Raw genomic sequence first — 10,439 nt, forward strand, 5'->3', positions numbered from 1 at the left:
AGTATTAGTTTCTAAAAATCAAAGCAAGTACAAATAGTCTTTTCCAGAAACAAAAGCTGCCTCCAAGGACAACCAAAAGACTCACCTTTTAAAAGGCTAGAATGCAGTAAGCCTATGTTTAAAACCACCATGTTACTTCTTATCTTAAAAGGGGGCAGTCTGGTGGCCACAAGCCCTCTGGATTACCAGTTCTTCACAATGATTTGTGTTTTCAACCTTTTCACCCTCTTATCTGAATTGTATCTGTGTACTGCCTGGTTCTTTCTGAAATTATTTTCATCTTCTTCCTGTCAGAGCCAGAACTCTCAGAGATAGTAAAATGACCTTCAGTTGGATTTCACAACTGTCTGTTCAGCCATGGTAAGTAGTCATGCTGATGACCTTTATACCTCAACCATTCACAAGGTAAAGAGAATGGAGAACTTTGGATCTCCATTGCTTCTTTTCCCACCCCCTTTAAAATAATCAGAATCATGTCCTTGGTCTATCTCTCCATTATTACGATTGACTGAATAGTCACAATTATATGAGGTAAAAGTATCAATGTCTTTAAATAAATAAAGACTACTTTATGTTCAGGATTTGAGGTATATGTCAAGATTTTCTCTTTGTTCTACTTTACTGACTTACCTAAAACATCGTCTTACCTTATTAAAGGGAATCTTTCCTTTGGTGAATTTCCTAGAAATTTACAGGGCATATTCCAGCTAAATAAAATAAGTCACTACATCGTCCTATCTTACTAGGTAGTACTAAATAGCCATAGTTGTGTTTACATAAATGATCTTCTCGAAGAAAGTAAGAAAAATGCTTAGGCTTAAAATATGTTGGTTACGGGGGCACCTGGGTGGCTCAGTCAGCTAAGCATTCAACTCTTGATTTCAGCTCAGGTCATGGTCTCACGGTTTGTGGGTTCAGGCCCTGCATCAGGCTCTGTGCTGACAGCACAGAGCCTGCTTGGGATTCTCTCTCACCCTCTCTCTCCGCCCCTCCCCTGCTCCCGCTCTCTCACTCTCTGTCTCAAAGTAAGTAAATAAACTTAAAAAAATTTTTGCTGTTTACGGCCATGAATCAGTGAGGAAACTGAGATCACAAGACCCAAATATCCCATCTACCTGAGTCACTGCCGTTCTCTTATATAAAATGGAAGCAGCAAGCTGTTGATAATCCCCCATCTGCCCAAATCGGGGGGCTGCCAACCTCACCTGCAATCTCCCATCCCCAGAAATCCTATGACTTAAACTCAGAAATTTCGCTTTCACACTTTCAGGTCCCCAAACCAGATCCTACTCCTTAATTTTCAACACATGGGCCCACCGACTTCTCCAGGAAATTAAAGACCACCCCTGCTCTCCTCCTGCTCTTCTCCTGCACAGCCATGCAGCCAACATGTTTTGAGCATCTGCTATGTGCCAGGTGGTATGCTAGAAAGAATATGCCCGAGAGAAAAGTAAGACGTAGTCCCTGCCTTCCAGAAATGCGTCGTATAGTGAAGAGGAGGATGTGGGAAAAAATAACTAAAACAAAATATAGTAAGTGTAGCTGGATAAGATGGGACCATAATTCACAACAAGCAGAGATTTCTATAAACGGGAGTAGAAGGATAAGTTTTCCCTGAATTCATCCTACTTCTTGTGTTCTAACTTGTCATTATTTCCCTGTTCATTGTCTATAACTTCTGCTTGATCCAGTTTAGGAAAATGTAAATGCAATATACAATCCGAACCATCTTAAAAATTCAAATTAATCTAATAAATTATAATAATGCTTAAGACCTTAGTTCTTGGGATGGTTCGTTGCTCAATTATTTACAGTACAGTGTGAGTTAGGACAAAATAAATAGGATCTTTTCAAGACAGGGGAATCACAATGGCCTCAGTTAAACAGTGATCATTTTTAGTGAGGAATATACATGAGAACAGAAAGATAGTCATGAATTGATGACCTTAACCTTGAACCAGCGTTTGAAAAAACTCTAAAATTGTATTCTATCTTTGCTAATGACACAGATCATAACTTCAGGCAATAAAACTTCATTTATCAGCCTTTCCTTTCTAGTCCACTTGAAGTCCCACCTCTACCAACTACTCTGTGACACCAAGCAAGCCTCTTAAATATTAAAAAAATCACAATAACCTGCATAACTCACAGAAATATTACTGGAATCAAATCACATAATATATCTAAATTTTTTTCAAGTTTTAAAAATACTATATATAGGCAGCATATGATATTATTGTTATTATTAATGTATTAATCGTATGTTGGGATGCCTGTGTGGCTCAATTGGTTAAGCACCTGACTTCAGCTCAGATCATGATCTCCAGTTTGTGAGTTCGAGCCCCACATCAGGCTCGCTGCTGTCCACTTGGGCCTGCTTCAGATCCTCTGTCATCTTCTCTCTCTGCCCCTCCCCCACTCACATCCTCCCTCTCTCTCAAAAATAAATAAACATTTAAAACAATTTTAATGTATTAGTCATATGTACAAGAGCCTGAAATAGCATGATTGAGGGAATTGATTTTGAAACCATTTGGAACCAAAAGTAATACCAAACTGTAGAGTCCAAGAAAAAGAAAATAGACATTGCTGGGGCGCTTAGGTGACTCAGTCAGTTGAGTGTCCAACTTCAGCTTAGGTCATGGATCTCACGGTTCATGAGTTTGAGCCCTGCATCAGGCTCTGTGATGAGAGCTCAAAGCCTGGGGCCTGCTTCCAATTCTGTGTCTCCCTCTTTCTCTCTCCCTCTCCCCCTCACATTGTCTCTTTCTCTCAAAAATAAATAAACGTTAAAAAAAATTATTTTTTAAATAGACATTGAAAATATATCAGAGTCTTTGAAAGGAGAAGATTTGCTCCTATTTTCATTATGGAGAACCAAGTGTTCTCTATCAGTCAAGTTTGTATCCGTCTTTAAATATTTAGTACAGCAGGGCCAGGTTCTAGGTTATTGATTTCTTCTTGGACCCTTCCAGAAATGTAGAGGCATCCTGGTCACCATATGATCCCAGGGGTATATGGCACATCCCTCCAAGTATCCTGGTCAGTTGCATTCCATCTGTCTTAAAAATAACTTTTATCCAGTCGAAAACATAGTATTTTTTTATCAAGTCTAAAACATTACTGAACATAAGACACATCATTGTTTGTTTTTTATTTTTTTAATGTTTTATTTATTTTTGAGAGACAGAGAGTGAGTAGGGGAGGGGCAGAGAGAGAGGGAGACACAGAATCCGAAGCAGGCTCCAGGCTCTGAGCTGTCAGCATAGAGCCCGATGTGGGGCTCAAACCCACGAACCATGAGATCATGACCTGAGCAGAAGTCCAACACTTAACCAACTGAGCCACCCATGTGCCCCAGACATCACTGTTTTTTATATACGCTACAAAAGAAAGCTCTATTAAGTTATGACATGCCGTGACACATCCCAATTTCAGAGGTTTTAAAATGCAAAAAAGTTTTCCTTAGAATCAATGAATATAGTAAATTGCTTCCTTATAAAAGTAATCCATATTTGTTGAAAAACTGGAAAAGACAACATATTCACAGAAACATGGTTGTACCTAACAGAAGAATGAGATGAAATAAATAGTTTGTGTAACTGAAAATCCAGAGGAAGGATGGAAGTTAGAGTTGGTTTAATTCGGGGACTGAAGGCCATCTCTGTTCTGCCTTCCATGGAGTCCATCTTGCAGTTTCCCAGCTGTACTCCCACTCCACCCTGGAGTTATAGCTGCTGTCCTAGCATTCCGAGCAAGAATTCCAAAATTCACCTGCACTCCTGGGGCACTGAGGCCACCTCACCCCCCTGAACAGTGGTTGTTGGGAAGACGAAAATGTACATGAAAAGCTCATGGCCAGCCTGGGAAAGGACGTAACACCCACCTGGAAAATCTGCCTATTTCTAGAAAGAAAGAGGGCTGGGAATTGCTTGAAAGCTGTGATGGGTAATCTGATGTGTCCTCTTGTCTAGGCTATGATGCTCAGTTGTTTGGCCAAACACTAGTCTAGATGTTCCCATGAGAGTATTTTTCAGATGGGATTTAGATGGGATTAACCCTCCATAATGTGGGTGGGCTTCTTCCAACGAGTTGAAGGCTTCAAGAGAAATGACTGAGGTTTCCCAGAGAAGGAATTCCTCTCAAGACTGCAACATCAACTTTTACTTGAATATTCAGCCTACGGGCTAGCCCTCTAGATTTCTGACTTGCCAGCCTCCACAACCATCCTACAATTGTGGGAGCCAATTCCATAAAATCTCTCTCTCTGTCTCCTCTCTGTCTCCTCTCTGTCTCCCTGGCTGTCTCTATATCTATATATGGATATAGATCAAACTGAAAACTACAAAAATAGAAATTCCCTGTAATCCAGAAATACCGCCACTTTAAAATATTTCCTCCAATTTTATTTTCTTATTTACTTTCCTATGCATAGAAACATATGGAAACATTTTACTCAAATGACATCATACTGGATATATAAGAATCAAACTTTTGAATCTTGTTTTTTGTCCCTTAAGATATTAAAGTATGATTTTTTCCATGCTCTTAAATATTTGAACATTTTTTTAGCAGTTACCAAATAATCCATCAAATAACTGAACTATAATATGTTGTATAATATGTTAACTATTTGACTATATCTGGGCTTTTTGATGAGTTCATTGTATTCACAGCACTTTCTCCCCACATGTAAAGCCATCTAGGTGCTGTCTCTGGAATCTGAGGTCTCTAGAAGTCAGGATCAAAAGTGTTGCATTTAATGGCAGATGTACCCTTATTTCCAAACTCATCAAATTGTATACATTAAATATGTACAGTTTTTTGCATGTCAGAAAAAAGTGTTGCACTTGGTTCCATTTGGTGCTGGCTAGAGTTTGTCACGAATAAAGAGCTTATTCCCAATTCAGAATTTAGCCAGAGTGAGTCTGACCTGGCGTCAAAAAAATACCACAATTCTGTAGATAACCACGAAAATCTATACCCACCATAAAGGTCCTTGTGGCAGTGATGTGGGCTCCTGGTCCCCGTTTCTGTATCATCATCACTATGAAGAGCATGCATCTGTTTGCAATTAACATAGCAATGTTTTTGACTTGTCCAAAATTTGTTTAATCCTCTAAGGTCCTCAAAAGAATGAAAATAAAGAAAATAAGAGGAGGAAGAAGACTTGTGAACGGGCCTTATGGAATCTCAACGGGAGCATATTCTGCCCTCTGCGTCTGCTCATTTACACTACGAATTATGAGATAAAACTAAACGTGCACTCATGAGTGGTGAACAGAATGGACGTTCTTGGAGAACAAAGAGACACATGGTAGCATGGCAAAACACATTAGTGTTTCTCAAAGCACAATTGACTGGGGAGTTTCAGGGCCTGACTCTCCTCCCACCGCAGATCTCACTCCTCATCATTATCCTCACTGACAGGGGGCCTTGTCCGAGTCCCCAGAGCCAATGACAGCTCCCAGCAGCTGGATTTCTCGGAGACAGTTAAGTGGCATTTTTTCCCAATTACTCTTCTCAGACTTTAGATGAGGAGAAAAAACGTTTTGTGAAATGGTTATGGTAATGGCAAGAATGAGTTTGTGGATGTGGTTAAATGCAATTTTAGCAACGCCTTGAAATGTACCATATGCTGAGAGCTTCTCTGGTACAGGCAGCTATTATCTTTAAGAAATTGATTTCTTGGTCTCATGTTCTATTATTTCAATATATTTTATAGATTTCTCTTTTATTTATTTCCTTTTTGCCATATGCTGGAAATAACTGTTCTTTATGAATGCTAGCTTTTAATTTTAAGACTAAACTTAAACCTTCCTACCTAAATATTGCTGGGGGACTCCATAAGATGTATTTGCAGTCTTAAGAAAATGTATCAGCTGAAAGAAGATTAAAAGATTTTTTTCTCCTAGATGCTGAAAAATTAAAATTTGTTGTGTATGAAAGTCACTGTCTCCTAATAAACTTATTTTAAGCTGAATTTTTAATAAAATTAATGGATTTGTTAAATTACAGAGAAATAATATAATATAATATAATATAATATAATATAATATAATATAGATTTTAAAAATGGAAAGATAATTCAATTGAGACATTTCTGATTCCATTCTGTTTATTTATGTATTCATTTGATTATTCAAAAATATTTCTTTATCATCTGTCATGTCCCAAACACAGTTCTACACACTGAAAATAGAAATGTGACACAAAATGGACAAAAATTCTTGCCCTCATGGGGCTTGCATTCTAGTGGGCAGAGACATGTCTTTGCACTAAAATTAATTCCATTTTCAAGGAGACAATGCATAAGTGCTTGAGATATTAAATAATGCGCTGCCACAAGACCATGCTGTAAGCAATTTCAAATTTTAAATAAATACTTATTTGGTATTAATTACAAAATCTTATTCATGAGATAAGTGGTTAGAAATAGAATCGTATGGGTGCATCTGGGTGGCTCACCCAGTTAAGCGTCCGACTCTTGATTTCAGCTCAGGTCATGATCTCATGGTTGTGAGATCGAGACCTGACTCAGACTCCGCACTGAGTGTGGAGCTTGCTTGAGACTCTCTCTCCTCTACCTCTCTTCCCGTTCCTGTTCTCCCTCTTTCAAAAACTAAAAAACTAAAACTAAAATTAAAAACAAATAGAATTATAAGGAGTCTGAAAATTAAACAGGTCAATTATCTGTAATTCTTAGTAAGTGCAAGGTAAGGAATTGGGGGAAATGGCATGGTATGAAAGGCATCCTTATAACTTAGCAAGAATATGCTTTGACAGGTCGGTCAATAAACAACACAGAGAGGACGGTGGCCATGGTTTCACAATGCTTGTGATTCCCAAAGAAGGGACACGTGTACAACAGAATCAGAAACATTCCCAATTGCTCTGGTACAATAAGAAAAAATAGATGTCTGGCTTGAACAACAAGGTTTGCAGTGTGAAAAGATAGAATGTAGTATGAAGAAGAGTGACTATCTTATAACAAACCATAGTCTAGATAACATTTGAGAAAGAACCAAAACAGTACGCATAGAAAACCAGCAAAGGACAAGACACTTCTGGAGAGGTCCAGCAGAATGCAAAATTCATCTAAATGCCCAATTAAAATCCTAAGAGCGTCTGCTGAGGGATGCCTTCCCATTATGCATTGGTAAGCTGATTGTTAATTTTTTTTCATTTTATTATAAATAATTATAAATGTTAAGCTGTTGTGTTAATTTGTCTTAGACAAAGGGGTGTATTTTAAGACCAGCACTTGTAGGAAGGGCTGCAGATGGAGAAATTAAAGCTATTATAAACTCTGTATCTCTCAGCTCTCCTGAGCTTCAGAATTATATTTAAAACACCCTCTAGTCATCGCCGTGGAATCCCTTGGGCACCTCTGACTTAATGTGTCCTAAACTGAACTCTGTATCTTGTTCAATATCCCATTTCTTCATCTCAAGCAATGGTTTCTCCTTCTACCCAGACTGGCAAGCTGCAGACTTGCAAACCCTTCCCCGCCCCCAACGTTGTTGCCTCCCTCCCCTCCCCCACCATACACATCCCTTCCTACTGAAGACGGGAGGGTTTTGGTGATCTCTCCTCTCCAGGTCCTCACCAGCTTTCCTCCAGATCAGGATACTAACCTTCTGAGTGAATTTCCAGAACAGCCTCCATGCCCCAGTGGTACCAACAAACCTGATCATAGGCACCTTTGCTCTGACACCTTTTCTGGCTTGTTTCTGCCTCCGCACTCCTCTAAGTACGTTTCTTATCTCACACATGCATATTCATTTGTAAACAGTATAGATATACAACTGCTGCATTAATATATTATACACATTAGAAAACATAAAACTGACGTTTTAAAGGGTGAGGTAAAGATGAAATATACACTATTTTATATTCCATGTATTAATGATAGGCAAAATATTCTGTTATCACTAAAATGTTGTTTAGTGCGAATAATGTGGTTGAAAACACTTCATCATTTTTAGACAGTTTTACTGCCTTGTGATAAAGCAACTTGAAACCTGGTCCCAAGTGCACTTTATTTCCATGTTTGCTTTGATGGCTGGCTGTGCCACACAGCACATCTCACAGAGAACCACATGTACAAACACAGGAAGTGGATCATTGGATGAGCTTATGAAATTACGATACTCGTTTTTCAAAATCACCTACCAATTTTGCAAGGGCTTTTGTGAAAACCCACTAATGTTTGTATCATTCATGTTATCTTCAATCCTTTTAAGTCACTTATCCATCTTTTGAGTCTTAGATTAGTCAAACGAGACAATACACATAAATGCACTTACGCAAGCACACATAAACTAGTACCAAATTGCAGTTTGCTTTGAGAACGAGTAAGGAGCTTAGGGACACCCCCTCAGTGTGGTGGATCCCAACCCCTCCCTCACAATTCCTTGCACCTGGTAAGTCCCTCTGTCTGTCTGACTTGCAGATCAAGCAAGAGCACCAATGTCAATCCATATGCCACTAAGTCCCTTCTCAGATTATAGATAGACATCCGAGTTTTCGCCCTTCCTTCTCACACCCAGCATATCACCTCACACAACTCCAGAGTGTTCTCACCCCACACGGAGGCCACTGGCCAATATCTTACATCTAAACATCTCAGCTGGACACACCAGGCCTTCTCTTGTCTACCCCACTGACCTTTCCATTCCACACACCCTATTCTTCAGCCACATTAAACTCGTCATTTGCCTCCACATTCCTTCTCTGGAATATATGCCCACAGACTCTGCCTTACCCCAAACCATCCTCACCTGGTACACTCTTCTTCATCCTTCTAGACCCAACATAAATGAGAGTCCTTGTCTGACTTTCTTCCTGACTGTCCAGTGTTCTCTTAGCATTTTATTTATACCTTTTATTTTTTTTTTAAGTTTATTTATTTATTTTAAAGAGAGTAGGGGAGGAGTACAGAGAAAGGGAGAGAGAATTCCAAGCAGGCTCAGTGCTGTCAGCACAGAGCCCACTGAAGGGCTCAAATCCACGAACCATGAGATCATGACCTGAGCTGAAATCAAGAGTCAGACATTTAACTGACTGAGCCACCCAGGTGCCATATTCATAACTTTTAATGTGACTCAAGCCACACTATACACACGTCCATCGTTCCCTATACTCTGAGGCCCTTAAGACCAAAGACCATTTGGGGAAACATAGCACCTAACAGAGTGACTGCCCAGAGGAAGGCATCACAAAACTGTTGAATAAATTACAACTTGAAAAGGTTGAAGAAATTTTAAAATTAGAAAGGCCAAAGATGAGCAAATTTCTGCTGATGAATCAAAGACCATTAGAAATAAGATTCTAAAGAAATGCAAAGTATCAATTTCCTGATATTGTCACACTGGCTGACCAACTCACGGGCAGGACATAGGGAAATGGCAAAGAAAATAAAATTGGCACGCTAATGTTTAATAACCAAGGAATTCATTAAAAAAACGGCTATACTGTGTCCCAGGGGGGTCCCAAAGTGAGTTGGCATTGATCCCCTTGGTCTCTTAGGGGATCAAAGCATTTGGGGCTTCATGGAGCTACAACAGGAAACTTTAACAGATTTCATCTCTTGGTCTCAGAGACCAAACAGGTAAGTTTGAAGATAACTCCACCACTTAAGAGATAATTACTAATCAACAAATTAATTTTATCTGCTGCCTTTTGTTTAAAATACTGAATCCAGAAAGAGTTGATCCTTTCTACAAATGGTCTACATCTGTTCTAAACAGCATATAAAAATATTCATGTCCAACTTATTTTATATGAGGGATTTTTTCTTTTTCTTTTTTTAAAATTTTTGTAATTACGTTTGTTTTTGTTTGTTTGTTTTTTTGAGACACAGAGTGAGACAGAGCACGAGCAGGGGAGGGGCAGAGAGAGAAGGAGACACAGAATCCAAAGCAGCCTCCAGGCTCTGAGCAAGAGTTCAGCACAGAGCCTGACGCGGGCCTCAAACCCACAAACCATGAGATCGTGACCTGAGCCGAAGTCCAACACTTAACCGACTGAGCCACCCAGGCACCCCTTCTATGAGGGATTTTTTTCAATCTGCTGTAAAATCATGGACACCTCTAACACACAGTGTTGTACGAGTCAGGGTAACATTTTGTTCCTTTTGATCTACATTAAACATAGCCTATGATGTATACACCAATGTATATTATATAATGAGTGTATTTTTCCTTCTGGCATTTTGTATTATGCTATGGAGACACAGTTTTTGCTAGTGGACATAACTAGAAATTGGGACTTGGGTGAGTCATTTAAGCTCCTTCCTTAACTTTACCTACAGAATACTTTCTAGCCAACTCACCAATATTTACTCAAAGCTCATGCAGTGCCTCGAAGGTGGCATTGTTTCTTATTTCAACATTTACTCTGTAACTAAACACTAGGGTCCTCACAAGGCAGCGATC

At 39.2% G+C, this 10,439-nt stretch overlaps 1 long non-coding RNA gene across 1 annotated transcript; it reads left to right on the top strand.

Annotated features, from left to right (window-relative positions):
* The first annotated feature begins 292 nt into the window (after positions 1 to 292).
* On the top strand, positions 293 to 5,983 carry LOC147575580 (uncharacterized). The gene is made up of 2 exons (XR_015242733.1): positions 293 to 360; positions 5,125 to 5,983. It is a non-coding gene; the product is annotated as an uncharacterized LOC147575580 (long non-coding RNA).
* Positions 5,984 to 10,439: the final 4,456 nt, after the last annotated feature.

The sequence above is a fragment of the Puma concolor genome, chromosome D3 (genome assembly GCF_028749965.1).
Source record: "Puma concolor isolate L17-30 chromosome D3, mPumCon1.1.hap2, whole genome shotgun sequence".
Taxonomy (NCBI): domain Eukaryota; kingdom Metazoa; phylum Chordata; class Mammalia; order Carnivora; family Felidae; genus Puma; species Puma concolor.